This window comes from Schistocerca serialis, chromosome 9, assembly GCF_023864345.2.
Source record: "Schistocerca serialis cubense isolate TAMUIC-IGC-003099 chromosome 9, iqSchSeri2.2, whole genome shotgun sequence".
NCBI classification, from domain to species: domain Eukaryota; kingdom Metazoa; phylum Arthropoda; class Insecta; order Orthoptera; family Acrididae; genus Schistocerca; species Schistocerca serialis.
Window position 1 is genome coordinate 279,233,644 of NC_064646.1, and position 21,470 is coordinate 279,255,113.

Here is a 21,470-nt window from a genome sequence, read left to right on the forward strand (position 1 = left end):
ATGGCTCTTGGACTGACCATAGGGTCTGGTGTGCCTTCGTCATTGGCACCTGTGTCTTTCAATATCAACTTCTGGCACATTCCTCAGTATTTACAGCCAAGCTTTTCGCCTTGTATCAGGCCACGGAGTACGACACTGCCTTCCCAACTCATCCCTTAGTGCAGCAAGCCCAGGAAAACTGTCACTTGCTCACTCTTGGTGGAGCCAATGTCATGTTTCTGTGGGTCCCTGATCATGTTGGTCTGCCAGGAAACGAGGCTGCTGATGCTGCTGTGAAGGCTGCTGTCCTTGTACCTCAGCCCACAAGTACCTATATTCCCTCTGATGATCTCTGCGCTGCCATTTGTCAGGAGGTGGTTTCCTTTTGGCATCGTCAGTGGTCCTCGATTCACAGGAATAAGCTTTGGCTTATTAAGCCTCTCTCTGCACCTTGGACGACCTCCTCTCGGCCCTCCTGCCAGGAAGAGATTCTTTTAACTTGGCTGCATATTGGGGACTGCCTTTTTAGCCATCGTCATTTGCTCAGTGGCGCTACCCCGCCACTTTGTAGGCATTGCGCCCAAATTTTAACTGCTCACCATTTCCTTGTGTAATGCCCTTTTTTTAACAATTTATGTTCCAGCTTGGGTTTCCTGTCTGATTTATCAGCCATTTTAGCGAATGACACGCAGGCTGTCAACTGTATTTTACTTTTTATTGGCTGAAGCAATATGGCGAAAACCACTTAATTTTTAGTTTTGGACCTGCATTTTTGATGGTTTTTTTTAGGCCTTTTCCACATGCCTGTCTTTAGCTGTCTCCTATTCTGTCCATTGGGACTAACGTATAGTCGTTTCCTTCCTCACTGTGTTCATGTCCTGTAGTGTTGACTTGGGAGCATATGGCCCCAGTTGTTTTTTGTGCCCTAAAACAAAACAAAACAAAACAAACAAACCTTTCCCTCCCCCGGGCTCACCAGCATAGTCCTTTCCCTCTCCGTGCTACTCTCCTTTCCTTTCTCTTCCTGCCCAAGCACAGTTAAACCAAGCAGCCCACCATTCCGTCATTGACACTTCTCTACAGACCCCACAGGCAACACACAGGACATGCTGAAGCATTGATGTCTTGTGGGACCCGCTCGCTCAGTGGCTGTTGCACAACATACTGGGCTGACAAGTCGATCTGGATGCCGACCTGTGCCCTTCTGTCAAATGATGCCAGGACCCATGGGCATGTGGGGCAATGTATTGGCATTAGCATATTTAGTTGCGGACTTCTGATGAATTTTTAAATTGCAGTACCAGAAATAAGTGCGGGAGCTGTGCTGTCCACTCTAGTTGACTACTGCGCAGACCAAAGAATATTACCACCAAGGGCTTATGATTAGTGATGAGATGGAAGTGTGCTCCATAAAGAGAGGATGAGGAGTTTCATGGTACCATTGGCTATATCGCAAAGGCCTGTCGTCTTATCTGGGAGTAATTCCTCTGGGCAAGTATTAGAATTTTTGAAGTTGAATAGATTCTGTGTTCAAGCCCATTAGTGTTCTATTGAAACAGTGCTATTCCTAAGCCATAGTGCGATGTCTCAGCTGCCAAGATCAACAATTGGCTGTATACATAAAATGAGGGTTGTTCAATAAATAATGTCCACAGTCTTCTTCTCAGAACATAATTCATTCTTAAGAGTTAGAATTTGGTAACAATAACAGTTAATATTTCTTTTATATGTATTCCTTCACTACATAATCTTAATCATGTTTTATGGGCTTTTGTCAGTGTTGTGAAAGGGTATGTATTCCCTGTTGGTAAAAGCACTTGGCCTGTGCATGTAACCATATTTTCACTGCATGAATTACACTCTGGTGACGTTCAAAGTGTTCCATGTGGATAATACTTTTGTGGTCCAAATAGCTGGAACTTTGAAGCCTCTAGGTTTGGGCTACAGGGTGGATGAGACAGTGATATTCAACCCAATTTGATGATATATTCCCAGTTGTGAGATTTGTACCCCCCATGAACCATGGACCTTGCCATTGGTGGGGAGGCATGCGTGCTTCAGGGATACAGATAGCTGTACCGTAGGTGCAACCACAACGGAGGGGTATCTGTTGAGAGGCCAGACAAACGTGTGGTTCCTGAAGAGGGGTAGCAGCCTTTTCAGTAGTTGCAGGGGCAACAGTCCGGACGATTGACTGATCTGGCCTTGTAACACTAACCAAAACGGCCTTGCTGTGCTGGTACTGCGAACGGTTGAAAGCAAGGGGAAACTACAGCCGTAATTTTTCCCGAGGGCATGCAGCTTTACTGTATGGTTAATGATGATGGCGTCCTCTTGGGTAAAATATTCCGGAGGTAAAATAGTCCCCCATTCAGATCTCCGGGCGGGGACTGCTCAAGAGGATGTCATTATCAGGAGAAAGAAAACTGGCATTCTACAGATCAGAGCGTGGAATGTCAGATCCCTTAATCGGGCAGGTAGGTTAGAAAATTTAAAAAGGGAAATGGATAGGTTAAAGTTAGATATAGTGGGAATTAGTGAAGTTCGGTGGCAGGAGGAACATAACTTTTGGTCAGGTGAATACAGGGTTATAAATACAAAGTCAAATAGGGGTAATGCAGGAGTAGGTTTAATAATGAATAAAAAAATAGGAATGCGGGTAAGCTACTACAAACAGCATAGTGAAGGCATTATTGTGGCCAAGATAGACACGAAGCCCATGCCTACTACAGTAGTACAAGTTTGTATGCCAACTAGCTCTGCAGATGACGAAAAAATCGAAGAAATGTGTGATGAAATAAAAGAAATTATTGAGATAGTGAAGGGAGATGAAAATTTAATAGTCATGAGTGACTGGAATTCGGTAGTAGGAAAAGGGAGAGAAGAAAACGTAGTAGGTGAATATGGATTGGGGATAAGAAATGAAAGAGGAAGCTGCCTGATAGAATTTTGCACAGAGCACAACTGAATCATAGCTAACACTTGGTTCAAGATTCATAAAAGAAGGTTGTATACATGGAAGAATCCTGGTTATACTGGCAGGTTTCAGATAGATTATATAATGGTAAGACACAGATTTAGGAACCAGGTTTTAAATTGTAAGACATTTCCAGGGGCAGATGTGGACTCTGACCACAATCCATTGGTTATGAACTGTAGATTAAAACTGAAGAAACTGGAAAAAGGTGGGAATTTAAGAAGATGGGACATGCATAAACTGACTAAACCAGAGGTTGTACAGTGTTTCAGGGAGAGCATAAGGGAACAATTGACAGGAATGGGGGAAAGAAATACAGTAGAAGAAGAATGGGTAGCTTTGAGGGATGAAGCAGTGAAGGCAGCAGAGGATCAAGTAGGTAAAAAGATGAGGGCTAGTAGAAATCCTTGATTAACAGAAGAAAGATTGAATTTAATTGATGAAAGGAGAAAATATAAAAATGCAGTCAATGAAGCACGCAAAAAGGAATACAAACGTCTCAAAAATGAGATCGACAGGAAGTGCAAAATGGCTAAGCAGGGATGGCTAGAGGACAAATGTAAGGATGTAGAGGCTTATCTCACCAGGGGTAAGATAGATACTACCTACAGGAAAATTAGAGAGACCTTTGGAGAAAAGAGAACCACTTGTATGAATATCAAGAGCTCAGATGGAAACCCAGTTCTGAGCAAAGAAGGGAAAGCAGAAACGTGGAAGAAGTATATAGAGGGTCTATACAAGGGCGATGTACTTGAGGATAGTATTATGGAAATAGAAGATGAAATGGGAGATATGATATTGCGTGAAGAGTTTGATAGAGCACTGAAAGACCTGAGTCGAAACAAGGCCCCGGGAGTAGACAACATTCCATTAGAACTACTAACAGCCTTGGGAGAGCGAGTCCTGACAAAACTTTACCATCTGGTGAGCAAGATGTATGAGACAGGGGAAATACCCGCAGACTTCAAGAAGAATATAATAATTCCAATCCCAAAGAAAGCAGTTGTTGACAGATGTGAAAATTACCGAACTATCAGTATAATAAGTCACAGCTGCAAAATACTAACACGAATTCTTTACAAACGAATGGAAAAACTAGTAGAAGCCGACCTCGGGGAAGATCAGTTCGGATTCTGTAGAAATACTGGAACACGTGAGGCAATACTGACCTTACGACTTATCTTAGAAGAAAGATTAAGGAAAGGCAAACCTACATTTCTAGCATTTGTAGACTTAGAGAAAGCTTTTGACAATGTTGACTGGAATACTCTCTTTCAGATTCTGAAGGTGGCAGGGGTAAAATACAGCGACCGAAAGGCTATTTACAGTTTGTACAGAAACCAAATGGCAGTTATAAGAGATGAGGGGCATGAAAGGAAAGCAGTGGTTGGGAAGGGAGTGAGACAGGGTTGTAGCCTCTCCCCGATGTTATTCAATCTGTATATTGAGCAAGCAGTGAAGGAAACAAAAGAAAAATTTGGAGTAGGTATTAAAATCCATGAAGAAGAAATAAAAACCTTGAGGTTGCCGATGACATTGTAATTCTGTCAGAGACAGCAAAGGACTTGGAAGTGCAGTTGAACGGAATGGATAGCGTCTTGAAAGGAGGATATAAGATGAACACCAACAAAAGCAAAACATGGGTAATGGAATGTAGTCGAATTAAGTCGGGTGATGCTGAGGGAATTAGATTAGGAAATGAGACACTTAAAGTAGTAAAGGAGTTTTGCTATTTGGGGAGCAAAGTAACTGATGATGGTCGAAGTAGAGAAGATATAAAATGTAGACTGGCAATGGCAAGGAAAGCGTTTCTGAAGAAGAGAAATTTGTTAACATCGGGTATAGATTTAAGTGTCAGGAAGTCGTTCCTGAAAGTATTTGTATGGAGTGTGGCCACATATGATAGTGAAACGTGGATGATAAATAGTTTGGACAAGAAGAGAATAGAAGCTTTCAAAATGTGGTTCTACAGAAGAATGCTGAAGATTAGATGGGTAGATCACATAACTAATGAGGGGGTATTGAATAGAATTCGGGAGAAGAGAAGTTTGAGGCACAACTTGACTAGAAGAAGGGATCGATTGGTAGGACATGTTCTGAGGCATCAAGGGATCACCAATTTAGTATTGGAAGGCAGCGTGGAGGGTAAAAATCGTAGAGGGGGACCAAGAGATGAATACACCAAGCAGATTCAGAAGGATGTAGGTTGCAGTAGGTACTGGGAGATGAAGAAGCTTGCACAGGATAGAGTAGCATGGAGAGCTGCATCAAACCAGACTCAGGACTGAAGACCACAACAACAACAATGTGAGATTTGTGTGTGGATGTGCAATGTCATGTTGGAACAAGATTTCTTTTGGGTTCTAGTCAGACATTGGAAACAGTTCTTGAGTTTGATCCCTCTCTTCACATGAACTTCAGTTATTAATTGACCCTTTGGTCAATACAGCCACAAGAATGATGATTTACCATGTCAGTGGCTGAGGCTTTGACAGGATGCCATGAATGTGACCAGTTGTGCTCAGTTTCTGCCTTCCTGACATTTTAACTGTTGACCCAAGTATATATTAAATGGAGCTCAGATTTTTTGAATATAAGAAATCTTATAGGAGCAGAAACTGCTCTGTAAATACTGAATTTCAAGACTCCTTTTGAAGAAACTTAGTATGAGTTCGAGTTTGTGAATTGCTGTCTATGGGAAATTCAGTAGATACATATAAGGGCAGAGCAGCTCAATAACCATTTGTAATTACGAAGCATTACTGAAAAATAGATTGTGAAGAATAAAGGAGAGTTTGGTACTAAGAAATCAGCAATAAGTGGTACGTGACTGCTAAAACTGGAAAGTGATGCAGGATATGACAATAGGATCGAGAAGAAAACAAAAGTAAATGCTAAAACTGAACTACATCTATTTTGTCAGTTGCCAAAATGTGCTGAAGGAATAGCATTAGTATCATGAACTAGGAACAAAGTCATGCTTACTGCCAACAGTGAAGTTTGGAATACTGTTAACAACAACAAAAAGTGTATTATTCTTCAATCTTAAAGTTGGTTGATATGCTGTCCAGTAGTAGACATGCCCATTACTAACAAATGAAATGGTACATATTATTGGAGAGGATTTCCATGTTGTCCAAAACACCATTCTGTAGTTTTGTTTTCACCCAGATATGTTTCTGCACTTTTTGTGCTATCTTCAGTGGGTTTATTCATTGCTTTCTGCAAAATTATTGTTACATGTTACCCTCTTGTGTGAGTTATTTGAACTTTTTGCACAGAACATTTACATTTGTAAAAGGACCGATTATTGTCAAATATTTTACGTTGGGTTGCGTGCAGTACGGAGTTAGGACACAGATTATAGGGTTGAGGCATTCAGTGCCCATTTACGATATGCCTACAGGTTTTAGTTTTATAGTGAATTTGGAAATAAAGTAAGTGTATTCATTTCTTTACATACCTCACATGAAACTATTGGTTGTTTATGCTGGTGGCTTTACATCTTCTACACAATCTACAGCTTGTCATCTGCAATCAACAAAACCTTTTGTATTTTATTGTTATTTTCCAACAGAATCACTATATACTGGTTATTTAATAGGTTAGTTTTTGATGTTGTGGTGCTTTTCCCATATTTATGTCAGTTTAACACAATTATTTCCTTCACTTTCTGCTGCCATTACATGTAGGTGTGGCTGTATGGTGTTCATTTGTTTTGTTGTATGTTTGGGACATGGCACACACATCATTTGAAGTGTTGTTGATGTTTGTGATGCATAGCTTTTGTGGGGGTGGAGGGTAGAATGTCAAAGATAGAGAAAAAGGGGACAGGAGAGGAGGGAAATGAGGGAGTTATGGATAGACGGGTAGAGTGAATGGTGTGGAGTATGTGGTGGAGGGGAATTCAATTTTGGAGGATGCTCATATGCAGTTTTCTTGCATTGTGATGTCTATTTATTTAGTACCTTCTTTCCTGCGGCTATTGATTTTTGAATATGATAATTTTTTTTTTAGTGTTAATTTTTGGTATAGGCCGTTAGTAGTTTTAAGAATTTTTAAATTAGTTTCTGTGTTTGTTGGATGGTGATTCAATGCTTTTAGATGGTCAGCAGATGTTGATTAGGAGTGATCACTTTTCAGTGCTCTGAGATGTTCTGTACAACTGGTTCTAAAATAGCCCCCATTCGTATCTTCGGACGGGGAATAATCAGGACGTCATTATCAGGAGAAAGAAAACTGGTGTTCTACGGATCGGAGCATGGAATGTCAGATCCCTTAATCGAGCAGGTAGGTTAGAAAATTTAAAAAGGGAAATGGATAGGTTAAAGTTAGATATAGTGGGAATTAGTGAAGTTCGGTGGCAGGAGGAACAAGACTTTTGGTCAGGTGAATACAGGGTTATAAATACAAAATCAAATAGGGATAATGCAGGAGTCGGTTTAATAATGAATAATAAAAAAAAAGGAGTGCGTGTAAACTACTACAAAAACAGCATAGTGAACGCCTTATTGTGCCCTAGATAGACACGAAGCCCACGCCTACTACAGTAGTACAAGTTTATATGACAACTAGCTCTGCAGATGATGAAGAAATTGAAGAAATGTATGACGAGATAAAAGAAATTATTCAGGTAGTGAAGGGAGACGAAAATTTAATAGTCATGGCTGACTGGAATTCGTCAGTAGGAAAAGGGAGAGAAGGAAACATAGTCGGTGAATATGGATTGGGGGGGAAGGAATGAGAGAGGAAGCCGCCTTGTAGAATTTTGCACAGAGCACAACTTAATCATAGCTAACACTTGGTTCAAGAATCATAAAAGAAGGTTGTATACATGGAAGAAGCCTGGAGATACTGACAGGTTTCAGATAGATTATATAATGGTAAGACACAGATTTAGGAACCAGGTTTTAAATTGTAAGACATTTCCAGGTGCAGATGTGGACTCTGACCACAATCCATTGGTTATGAACTTTAGATTAAAACCGGAGAAACTGCAAAAAGTTGAGAATTTAAGGAGATGGGACCTGGATAAACTGAAAGAACCAGAGGTTGTACAGAGTTTCAGGGAGAGCATAAGGGAACAATTGACAGGAATGGGGGAAAGAAATACAGTAGAAGAAGAATGGGTAGCTTTGAGGGATGAAGCAGTGAAGGCAGCAGAGGATCAAGTAGGTAAAAAGATGAGGGCTAGTAGAAATCCTTGATTAACAGAAGAAAGATTGAATTTAATTGATGAAAGGAGAAAATATAAAAATGCAGTCAATGAAGCACGCAAAAAGGAATACAAACATCTCAAAAATGAGATTGACAGGAAGTGCAAAATGGCTAAACAGGGATGCCTAGAGCACAAATGTAAGGATGTAGAGACTTATTCCACTAGGGGTAAGATAGATACTACCTATAGGAAAATTAGAGTGACCTTTGGAGAAAAGAGAACCACTTGTATGAATATCAAGAGCTCAGATGGAAACCCAGTTTTAAGCAAAGAAGGGAAAGCAGAAAGGTGGAAGGAGTATATAGAGGGTCTATACAAGGGCAATGTACTTGAGGACAATATTCTGGAAATGGAAGAGGATGTAGATGAAGATGAAATGGGATATATGATACTGTGTAAAGAGTTTGACAGAGCACTGGAAGACCTAAGTCGAAACAAGGCCCCAGGAGTAGACAACATTCCATTAGAACTACTGACGGCCTTGGGAGAGCCAGTCCTGACAAAACTCTACCATCTGGTGAGCAAGATGTATGAAACAGGCGAAATACCCTCAGACTTCAAGAAGAGTATAATAATTCCAATCCCAAAGAAATCAGGTGCTCACAGATGTGAAAATTACAGAACAATCAGTTTAATAAGTCATGGATGCAAAATACTAACACGAATTCTTTACAAACGAATGGAAAAACTGGTAGAAGCCGACCTCTGGGAAGATCAATTTGGATTGCGTAGAAATATTGGAACACGTGAGGCAATACTGACCCTACGACTTATCTTAGAAGCTAGATTAAGGAAAGGCAAACGGCCGGCCGGTGTGGCCGTGCGGTTCTAGGCGCTTCAGTCTGGAACTGCGTGACCGCATTTGTAGACTTAGAGAAAGCTTTTAACAATGTTGACTGGAATACTCTCTTTCAAATTCTAAAGGTGGCAGGGGTAAAATACAGGGAGCGAAAGGCTATTTACAATTAGTACAGAAACCAGGTGCAGTTATGAGTCGAGGGACATGAAAGGGAAGCATTGGTTGGGAAGGGAGTGAGACAGGGCTGTAGCCTCTCCCCGATGTTATTCAATCTGTGTATTGAGCAAGCAGTGAAGGAAACAAAAGAAAAATTCGGAGTAGGTATTAAAATCCTTGGAGAAGAAATAAAAACTTTGAGGTTCGCCGATGACATTGTAATTCTATCAGAGACAGCAAAGGACTTGGAAGAGCTGTTGAACGGAATGGACAGTGTCTTGAAAGGAGGATATAAGATGAACATCAACAAAAGCAAAACGAGGATAATGGAATGTAGTCGAATTAAGTCGGCTGATGCTCCTGGAATTAGATTAGGAAATGAGACACTTAAAGTAGTAGATGGGTTTTGCTATTTGGGGAGCAAAGTAACTGATGATGGTCAAAGTAGAGAGGATATAAAATGTAGACTGGCAACGGCAAGGAAAAAGTTTGTGAGGAAGAGAAATTTGTTAACATCGAGTACAGATTTAAGTGTCAGGAAGTCGTTTCTGAAAGTATTTGTATGGAGTGTGGCCATGTATGGAAGTGAAACATGGACGATAACTAGTTTGGACAAGAAGAGAATAGAAGCTTTCGAAATGTGGTGCTACAGAAGAATGCTGAAGACTAGACCGGTAGATCATATAACTAATGAGGAGGTATTGAGTAGGATTGGGGAGAAGAGAAGTTTGTGGCACAACTTGACTAGAAGAAGGGATCGGTTGGTAGGACATGTTCTGAGGCATCAAGGGATCACCAATACGAGACCAAGAAATGAATACACTAAACAGATACAGAGGGATGTAGGTTGCACTAGGTACTGGGAGATGATGAAGCTTGCACAGGATATAGTAGTATGGAGAGCTGCATCAAACCAGTTTCAGGACTCAAGACGACGACGACAACAACAACAACAACAACAACAACATGTTGTTTACACTCCATTCACTGCAGCATATGAACTAAAATGAACCATAGACAAAGTTTACACAATGCATTTTTACCACTGCAAAATCTTTAAAATTTTGTGCAAATGATTTGTTTAATGTAATGTAATGCAGTGTGTATGATGGATAACGAAAGGAATTTCAGTTCTTTATTGAGTGAAGGTATCAGACTGTAAGGTGTGCAACAATTAAAATTTTTTCACGTAATACACTCCTGGAAATGGAAAAAAGAACACATTGACACCGGTGTGTCAGACCCACCATACTTGCTCCAGACACTGCGAGAGGGCTGTACAAGCAATGATCACACGCACGGCACAGCGGACACACCAGGAACCGCGGTGTTGGCCGTCGAATGGCGCTAGCTGCGCAGCATTTGTGCACCGCCGCCGTCAGTGTCCGCCAGTTTGCCGTGGCATACGGAGCTCCATCGCAGTCTTTAACACTGGTAGCATGCCGCGACAGCGTGGACGTGAACCGTATGTGCAGTTGACGGACTTTGAGCGAGGGCGTATAGTGGGCATGCGGGAGGCCGGGTGGACGTACCGCCGAATTGCTCAACACGTGGGGCGTGAGGTCTCCACAGTACATCGATGTTGTCGCCAGTGGTCGGCGGAAGGTGCACGTGCCCGTCGACCTGGGACCGGACCGCAGCGACGCACGGATGCACGCCAAGACCGTAGGATCCTACGCAGTGCCGTAGGGGACCGCACCGCCACTTCCCAGCAAATTAGGGACACTGTTGCTCCTGGGGTATCGGCGAGGACCATTCGCAACCGTCTCCATGAAGCTGGGCTACGGTCCCGCACACCGTTAGGCTGTCTTCCGCTCACGCCCCAACATCGTGCAGCCCGCCTCCAGTGGTGTCGCGACAGGCGTGAATGGAGGGACGAATGGAGACGTGTCGTCTTCAGCGATGAGAGTCGCTTCTGCCTTGGTGCCAATGATGGTCGTATGCGTGTTTGGCACCGTGCAGGTGAGCGCCACAATCAGGACTGCATACGACCGAGGCACACAGGGCAAACACCCGGCATCATGGTGTGGGGAGCGATCTCCTACACTGGCCGTACACCACTGGTGATCGTCGAGGGGACACTGAATAGTGCACGGTACATCCAAACCGTCATCGAACCCATCGTTCTACCATTCCTAGACCGGCAAGGGAACGTGCTGTTCCAACAGGACAATGCACGTCCGCATGTATCCCGTGCCACCCAACGTGCTCTAGAAGGTGTAAGTCAACTACCCTGGCCAGCAAGATCTCCGGATCTGTTCCCCATTGAGCATGTTTGGGACTGGATGAAGCGTCGTCTCACGCGGTCTGCACGTCCAGCACGAACGCTGGTCCAACTGAGGCGCCAGGTGGAAATGGCATGGCAAGCCGTTCCACAGGACTACATCCGGCATCTCTACGACCGTCTCCATGGGAGAATAGCAGCCTGCATTGCTGCGAAAGGTGGATATACACTGTACTAGTGCCGACATTGTGCATGCTCTGTTGCCTGTGTCTATGTGCCTGTGGTTATGTCAGTGTGATCATGTGATGTATCTGACCCCAGGAATGTGTCAATAAAGTTTCCCCTTCCTGGGACAATGAATTCACGGTGTTCTTATTTCAATTTCCAGGAGTGTAGTTTTTGAAAAATCGGATGAAAAGTATTTCATATTGGCAGAAGTGCCCAGTCTCAGCACAGCCACCAGAATGCAAGGAGCATGTCTGTAGCAGCAAAAGAATTAAGGAAAGCCAAATACTAAAGCACTATCGTTGGACTGCAGTACTACCACATTACTCACTACAGAGTGAGGGCAGCAAAGACAGGCCACTCCAAACATTTGCAGAACGAGTAAATATGTTGAGACGAGATTTTCACCAAATTGAGTTGAGACAGTGTGGCAAATTTTCAGACATTCAAGCAATTTTTAATATTTATAGCAGCTGAATTATGATTTTTTTAAGGTGGGACTGTACAGTTTTTTCTGTGGCATTGGAAATAGCCTTCATAGAGGACTTCAGTTACTGTGCAAAAATTTTTCAAATAGTTGCAAGGTAACAGCACCAAAAAACATTGTCACACAATCAGGAGAAGAGATCCCACAAACATCTGGCTACTATACCTTACATAAGTATAGTTCTTGTGTTTTATCTGTGCACTTGAAATCCATCAGTATGTGTTCTGCTGTTGTAGGTATCAGAAAACTAGCTCATGAAGTTATTCAGAGTTTCATGGGGTTGTCAAAAAAGAGGATTAGGCTTTTATTTATGGGAAATGTCACCAAATTCTTAGAACAAGTTGTCCATTTATATACCAAAATATATCCTGATTGTGCCAAGCCCTCACAATCTGTCTTTGCAAACATATAAGTAACATTCAAAAACTGGTACTATAAAGAATAAAATACACCACTGGAAAAAACAGAACATCTGAACGCAATCAAACAAAAGTTTTAGCAGCGGTTACTTACAATACACATCTTGCTACAAGGCAGCTAGAATGTGCTAGTCAGATCAACCAGGGGAGTATTTTGTGAATACTACAGTCAAACACATTTTATATTTCCCACATTTCACTTCAACAGTTTCACGGAAATAGCTTTTAAAATCAGTTACAGCTGCACCAGATTTTGTTTACAAATGAAGCATCATTTACAAACCACAGGCACAAGAATCTTCACAATGCGCACTACAGGTCAGCTGTAAAGCCACATTGGCTGAGAGAAGTGGATAACCAACCCCCTCAGTGTGTCAACTTGGGGTGCAGGCTTTCGTGAATCACATTGTTGGTCCTTGTTTTATTGATGGGTCTGCCAATAGTGAGAAGTAAATATAGTTACTAACAGATATCCTACAGCAGTTACTGTTAGACGTCTGTGAGAGTACAACCCAATTCCCATAAAAATGTTATTTGGTCTTTCTTATTGGGGGGAGGGGGGTATAAAGACAACAAAATTACTGTCCAGCTGTGTTGCAAATTAATGAAGGACTGGACTTTCACAAACTTTAAGCACAGTCTAACATGGGTCTCGAAATTACCAGAGCACGAGGGCCACACATCAAGTTTTGAATCCTATTAGGCACCAGATAACAACACACTGTTCTTAGAAATCCAAGAAGGAAATAACAACGAAATTTATTGTTGTTTGACAGAAACACAATTTTAAGTGAAAACCTCAGGTACACTTTATAAATCTTTAGTAGAGGAGAGTGATGTATGTTGGAACCCTTAATTCAGATTTTCGCCTCTATCCAGCCCAATTGACTTTTTGTGTGCTGCAGTTTTTTTCTTGAAATTACAAAAATTACTCTGGAAAATTAAGGGTTATCCAAATGTGAAAACATGTTCCAATGTACAACAAGGCCATGTACTTAGAAACAAATATTCTGTTGAAATTTAAAAGCTATGCAGCTCAGAAAATCTTCCCAATCTGTTGTTAATCACCTCTTAGTTACATTATTACTCTACTGCGCACTAATAATCAGCATGTCAAGTCAAATTAAACAAAAGTATTATCAAAAACCAGTTACAAGTAAAATACATTTTAAATGGAAGCAGTTGGAAACAACAGACATTTTCATTTTTCAAGGCAGATGAAATTGTTGAAACATTAGCAAAACTCAGATTTATGGATTATCCATCCATACTTTGTGTAACTAATTTTTGCTTGCATTAAGATTCTCTAACTGAAGAATTAACAATATATTCCAAATAGCTTTAATATACAAGGTGTGCCGAAAAGATTTGGTCAGAGTTCTCAGAAAATAAAGGAAACAAGAGTTACAAACAAAACACCTTTAGTGTCCTTCAAAGTAATCACTACTAGTAGTAGCACACTTTTGACATCAGCTGTAAAAATATAGTAAACTGTCAGCAAACGATTCTTGTGGAATTGCTCAAAGCACGTGTGGTCATGCCTTGTTGGACATTCATGTCATTACAGGTCATGGGACCTAGTGCTACCAAATCGATCTGGAGACCAAGTGACAGTTAATGGCGTGCCGTTCATTATCTCCTCCATCTCCCTGGATAAATATTCATGATGGATCAAGCCCATGCTGTCAAAAAAGGCAATCAACATTGTCTTAATCTTGGATTTTGTCAGACCACTTTTTTGGAAAGTGTGGAAGATGAACAACTATGTGCCGTTGACAACTACTTACTTTGAAGACTAGTAGAGGTATTTTGTTTGTAATTTTTGTTTCCTTTATTTTCTGAAGCCACTGCCAAACTTTACAGACTTTCCTTTTATTATACATAGCTTAAATGTGTAGAACTCGAAATATTTACAAATGCTGCACAAAACACGATCTCGTATACAATAACTACAAAAACTGCATAACATGACGGAAATTGCTTCTGGCAGTCTTTAGTACTTACTCATGCATGCGATTCTATTATCAAGTCATTAGACTGAAGTACTGACCAAAAAACTTGTGTTTTTCACTGCAGTATCCTCCTGGCACAACTCTCTCCTCTGCACACTTAGTGAAAGGAATGAAATTTAGAATTTTAGCTTTGGAACCCATAATTTTCTGAAAATGTGGCTCTTAACTTAATCTGCTGTATGAGTAAACTATTTCATAAATGTTTGTTGTTTTTGTGTTTAGATTTTCTAAATTTCACTAAATAAAATGTTTGTTCCCACTTATAGGTAGTGTCAAATGCAGACAACAAATCTTGTGCAAAATCTTTGATCTTGGGGTAGTTTCCTTCTGGAAGAAACTTGTAAAACTCAACACAGTTTCTTCTTTAAACTGGTCCTTCACGGAATAATCACCTCGCAGGTCAATGATTTCCATTTGCAGTGTGCCTGGACATCTTCCACTTTGCAAGAAAAGGGGTTCTGGAAAATCTCGATCTCATTGGAATAAGCGTCTAAATACAAGAACCTGGAAGAGATCTCCTTCAGATCACCAAGAAATTACCTTGTGAACAAAAATGGAGAACTTTAAACATGTTCACCATTTGATGACTGGGAGTTGGCAAAATGTGAGGAATGTTTCTGTGTGATATTGTGTTCAGAAAGTATTTGTTTTGATTAAAATCTTTAACATGCTTGTAAAGACAAAAAATAATATTGTCCTCCTCTTGAAGTTTGATTCATTTCATTCAAGATGGTTTTTCTCATTCAGAAATATTTCATCTTTGTTCTCAAAGAAAGGAAGCTTTGCAAAATTTTACCACACATTAACCATCTCACTGCCATGTGATATGAGAGAATACTTGACAAAGATTCTACCTCTTGAAGGAAAGGCTTGAATTGATGGCGGTAGCGAGTCTATGACATCGAATGAAATTAAAAACCAAAATTACAACAGTATTCTTCACACAAGACACACCCACTGATTTTGCCCAAAGTGCATCCCGATCAATAGTGCAGTGTGTTTTCCAGGGTTTGATACACCACTGGCTTCACACTGAATGTAGTGTGGTGTTCCAATGAGACCTGTATATTTGGCACACAATCCCCTGCACCCATCTGTACCCTGCAAGGAAATAAGATTTGCTGGTTCTTCAGTAACTTCGAAGTCTGTGTTAATACCTCAATTGAGTGACAACAGAGATGTCTGTGATTCATCCAGGTCTGTTGGGTACCAAGCAAACTTATGTCTTTTCTTGTAACTGTTTGGATAAATTACAGACAATTTCTTCAATTCAACATGTCACTGTATTTGCTAAAAGAGTAGCTTTACATCATTTGGTTCTGTAAAGAAAACACCTCTCTAGCTGTAATTAAAATGCACTGCTATCGAAATGTGCATCATGCATTTTTTCATAGTGGCACTGACTATTGTATTCCATAAGAACAGCAATAAATTCATTACAAACAACACTAATTAATTTGTTGGCTTTCTCTATAACAAAATATTTCATGGCCACGTTGTACTGAAGATAGGACACCTACATTCAATTTCCTCTTTTTAGCTTGAATAGACATATTTCACATGCATTCAGAAGAAAGAAAACTTGAAATTACAATTGAATTAAACAAGCCAGGAAGACTCTCACACTATTTTAAAAGGCTTCGTTCAAGCTTGTACCAGATGCAACCTTTAGACCGTATTTTGGAGATCCCTCGTGTAACACACACAATAACTCTCAGTATGTCACACTATTGAACATAATATCAGATGAGTGTGAATAGCATCATTTATATTTATTTCTAGCACAGTTTTTACCAAAGGGAGCATACCTAGCATCACATGGGTTTAATAAGAGTGAGTTTTATACTGAAACTGCAAAAAGTCGATAACATAAAAAAAAACCTTCTGTTAAGGTACTAGATGGGATATGTAAAACTGTACAAAGAGAATAAAATAGTAGATTATAAAAGTGGAAATTGAGTAGTGAAAACTGAATTAATATCTGAAGCTATTTTCAAACTGTGATACTTTGAAAGCACAAGGTCATAAGTTCTTACTCTGAAAGCATAAAGATAAAACTATAATTCTTTTTCACTAAAATACTAAAAGTAAATGCCTAGAACAATTGACATATAAATAGTGAAACAGTAAAATTACAGAAGTGGGATTATGTTGAGTACCTAGAGTTGCATGAAGTGTCATTAAATATTGTCAATTTTAAAAAGCAGATAATGTATAAAGCAGTAAAAAATATAAAACAATAAATTATAAAAGTGAAACTGCATACAGCAACTAAGCCCTGACAGGGTGTGACAGTTATGGTTACCTGCATTTGCTTGGCAGTATTGTATGGCGCGCAGTTTTGCATTACGTACGGAAGTCAGTCAGCACTTGCACACCCGCCTGCTTCTGGGACAGTGTGTGAGCCGTTAATAAAATCATTCGACTGATTTAATGTGTTGCCAGGCTTTTGCAAATAGTGTGTAAAAATCTCGATTGCTTCCAACATTGTTAGAAGGTGGTCCCTTATGTTCATTGCACTTTCAAGTGCATATCAATAGTTCCAACAGCATGCTTCGATGTTAGAAGATGCTCACCAAACGCTGTTGTATTACTGTGAACAGAAGTGTGCTCTTTGATGCATATTTCACACACACGTCCTGCCTGTTTGACGTACGTAAATGTTTCGACAGTTTCTACACTTTAGTTTATATATACCTGCTTCCATGAATTTTGAGGCGTTTCTATTCATATGATACTCAGGCTGAAGAGAGTAATGTCATTAGTTTTAAATCCCATATGCAAATTGGTATTGTAAAATTGTCTAGCAATAACATCTGTGCGCGCAATTCACTTTCAAGCCTCTGGTCCTGCGTTAGTACATTTGTTTTGAGCATGTAGTGCAAGAGGACTCACTGTTTTCCCCTTTTTTCCTCTCACAATAATTCTGTATTACTTTACAGGTGCTATTCAGCAATATCTAACAACTGGACAATGTGCCCATGAACTGCGGCCCTTGGCTGGACAAGACATACATCTGATTGCTGCAGTCCCCGGGTCACCAGCTAGCCACTTACAGCAGCCGACCAGCTTACTTGCATGAACAGATGATCTGGAAAGTCCACTTCCGAGCACACAGTTAGAATGTTTCCCAAAAAGGAGCAGATTGCACCTGACAGTCTGGCCTGCCCAGTTTTCAAACTGCCACTAGATGGTTCTTACAGTGGCAAATGAGTTATGGAAGTCAACAATCTGATACCTGTCGTTTGTAACTCAAGGGCATATGTGTTATTTTCTTGTATTGCTGTTCACCTGTTAGCTTGCTACTATTGATCTCACGCTATTGTTGTTTTTTAATTTTCTGTAATAACTTAAGTTACTGTTGAGACCGTGTAACCATTGCTCTCTGCAACGTGCTTTATAACAGTGATTTCTTATTCCTCTCGTGCTTGCTTAGTGGCAGTTTTAATAACCTATTAATCTTGGATTGAAAATATGCCATCTTCATCCTTTCAGGGTGCCAGGACTTAGTGATAATGTCTGCACAGGTCAGTTTTCTGTACACGCTAAAACGGTGTTTACCCACCTTACTTATAACCGTAATGTCGAAATAGTTGATGGCTTCTTTATTTTCTGTAAATCTAATTTTTGGGTGAATGGCACTCATTCTCTCCACTATGTCATTAAAATCGCTTTGATCTCCTTTAACCTACAAAATAGCATCATCAACGTAGCGGTAATAGCAGACAACTTTACTGGCTGTTGCAGGGTTCTTAGTGAAAAATTAGTTTTCTAAATGATTAAGGTAAATCTCAGTCATAATGCCGATGAGGGAATTTCCCATGGCTGGCCCTCCCGGGTTTGTGGAATATATTACCTTTAAACCTAAAATAGGAAAACATCAGTTCTCGAAGCTCCATTAATTCACGGTTGTTCTTAACTATTTCTAATGGCTTGCAAACAGGCATGTTAATATACAAATTCACCATATCTAGGGATAAAAAGATGGAAACAGGTGGTATGACTTTGTCCGCAAACTATACTGCTCATGAAAGTGTATAGCATTTTCAATCTTTGTACTAGCACTGCATTTATCACGGCATGAGGACTTTTTACTTTTTTTATTATGAAGCTTAACCTGCACATGTGCGTCTGGCATTCATGGGCTTATGATTATACATCGCTTTTTGCCCATCAGAAAACAGAAAATTTGATTTTCGAACTTTGCCCATTAGTTATGCCTGGAACTTTTTTGTAGGATCTCTAGCCACTTCACTAATCCCGTTTTGAGAAAAGGTTATGCTAACGAAATTGAAAGAAATTTTTCTGTATAAATGGGATTACCTAAATGACCAGAGAGGTTCATAAAATTAACAGACAACAACAGCATAAAATCAATGGCAGCACGCTAACAGGTGAACAGGGAGACAAGGAAGTAGTGTACATGGCTGTGAATTATAAAGGACAGGTTTCAGATGTTACTGCTGGAGAATTTCGTAATACCAATTTGCATATAGGGTTTAAAACTAATGACATTATTCACTTCACCCTGAGGTAGCATGTGAATAGAAAAAGCCTCAAAATTCACAGCAGCAGGTGTATGTAAATTAAAATGTGGAATCTCTAAAAAACCTTACACAGGTCAAACAGGCAGCACGTTTGAAATATGGATCAAAGAGCACACTTCAATTCATTGTAATAAAACAGCATTTGCTGAGCATCTTCTAACATGGAGGCATGCCATTGGAACTATCAATACGCACTTGAAAGTACTGCACAATGAACCTAAGGGATTGAGATTTTTTCACCCCATCTACAAGAGCCTGGCAACACATTAAATCAGTTGAATGATTTTATTAACGGCTCACACACCAACCCCCTAGCAGTAGGTGGGTGTACAAGTGCTGACTGGCTTCCGTACATACTGCAACAGTGTGCGCCATACAGTGTCACCAAACAGAAGGAAATGCAGGTAACCGTAACTGTCACACCCTGTCCCCTATAACATTAGTTGCTGCATGCTGTTTCGCTTTTATAATTTAATGTTTTTTTTTTTTAATCGGTTTCCATGCTTTTTAAAATTGACAATGTTTAATGGCACTAAATGCAATTCTAGATACTCAACATAATCCCATTTTGGTAATTTTACGACCTTTATATCTTTCACTATTTATGTGTCCATTGTTCTAGGCCTATACTTTTAATATTTTAATGAAAACAATACACAGTTTTATTTTTACACTTTCTGAGTAAAAACTTATCACATTGAACTTTCAGAGTATCACACTTAGAATAACTACAGATACTAATTTAGTTTTTGCTACTTTATTTCCAATTTTATAATCTACTATTTTATTCTCCTTTTACAGTTTTACGCCTTGTACTGGTTGTCCTGTGGAGAACAACATTTTTCCATACGGAATTACGGTGCAATGATTTCATGATTCTTGAAGAAAAAAAAAAAAGTTATCATTCAACTTAATTGTATTTAAGAATGACATTGATTTATTATGTACATTATCCTTCGTTCCATGTTTAAAATGTTAATGACTGTGAAACAGCCAAGTAATTTGATGTAATTACTTTCTGTGGTGGTCATGTTTTTTGATGAGGATAGATGTGAGAGACATTGTTAAGTGTACTTATGTTGCATTTTGGTAAAATATACGTATTTATTTACTCTTGAAACCTTTATGTATCTTTAGCACCCCTACATGTTAAGAAACTAATAACTTATTTTTTCAGAGTATCAGAAAGTGCAATACAGCGCCATTTGCACAGCCACAACATTTTATTTGAATATTGCCAATATTAAGCAGCACAGAGCTACAGAAATAACTTTGAAAGTTTGCATTTTAATTTATTTCCAAATATTAATAGCAGTTTTCATTAAATTCTTGTGGTTGCCACATAACAGCTATCTTTTATCCCAGCTACATAAATTCACAGAAATTAACTTACTCCAAATGATCATTGACAAACATGCCACACTATAAAATTTTTCCACCACAACCCGTGACATTAAAGCAGTATTCAATGAAATTGCAATGCAAAAAGGATCTGAGATGTTTTGTTAACATACAGGCTACACACTGCTCTTTATGTGTTTCATATTGTGGGTATTAAACTGTCAAATAATATTTCCTTAAAAAAAGACTGTGTAATTTGCCCCTGATAAGTTGTGTTGTCACCTTAGCACGTGTGGCGTCGTTTGATGAGTAACTATATGTATATGTATACGTGCCTACAAATCATACCATTAAATGAACTACATGTGTACACACAAAGCGCACCACTTGATATATACAACAGAATACAACAACATACATATTAAGAACAACACTACATCCACTCTGGTATCATAACAAGGTTTTTTGCATTACTGACTTCTTGCAGTTTTAATATAAGACTATCTCTTGTTAAACCCATAGCACTCTGCCACTCTCCCCCCTCCCTTTCCATTGCCCACTCTCCCCCACACTCTATTTCATAAATTCAATATTTATGCTATTTGCATTTTACGCACCTATTGTTCTACACTACCGGTGTTTCAATGAGAATCGAACAGTTATACATTCTATAATTCTTAAACTCTTGACATCCCTACCACCCCCTCCCAGCCTGCTTTCCCCACTTCCTCTTCCATTTAACCTCACTCCATTGCCTGTTCCCCCCATCGCCAACTACCAACCTCCAACAGATACCTGTTTAAAACACTGACTGCAGTTGCAAAACACAGCACTCTGATATGTGGTTCTTAGTGAACCAGATGAAGCTGGCTTATTTGAGCTGGTAATTTATCAGATGCGTATTTCATTTACTTCTGCTGTTAGATTAGTACTTCATGCATGAAAACAATACAAACACATTACCCATTTTGTCGCCAAATTCCTTAAGTGAAAAATTGTGGCAGAATTGGTAGTTAAGCCTCTCCACTGACGTTAGCACTTGCTCCAAGGTATGTTGAGAGAGACTCGGAAAGAGAATGTTTAAAA

At 39.7% G+C, this 21,470-nt stretch overlaps 1 protein-coding gene across 6 annotated transcripts in view; it reads left to right on the forward strand.

The window, feature by feature from the left end:
• Positions 1-20,163, forward strand: part of LOC126418630 (non-structural maintenance of chromosomes element 1 homolog) — a 44,325-nt gene extending 24,162 nt beyond the window's left edge. Inside the window, exons 6-8 of one of the 6 annotated variants that reach the window (XR_007575879.1) lie at positions 14,917-15,100; positions 17,439-19,447; positions 19,845-20,163. The gene's annotated coding sequence lies outside the window, so the exon portion shown is untranslated. Of the gene's footprint in view, positions 1-14,051; positions 14,289-14,762; positions 15,101-17,438; positions 19,448-19,844 lie in introns of all 6 variants that reach the window. The other 5 variants (XR_007575878.1, XR_007575876.1, XR_007575880.1 and 2 more) reach the window with 5 other exon arrangements.
• Positions 20,164-21,470: the final 1,307 nt, after the last annotated feature.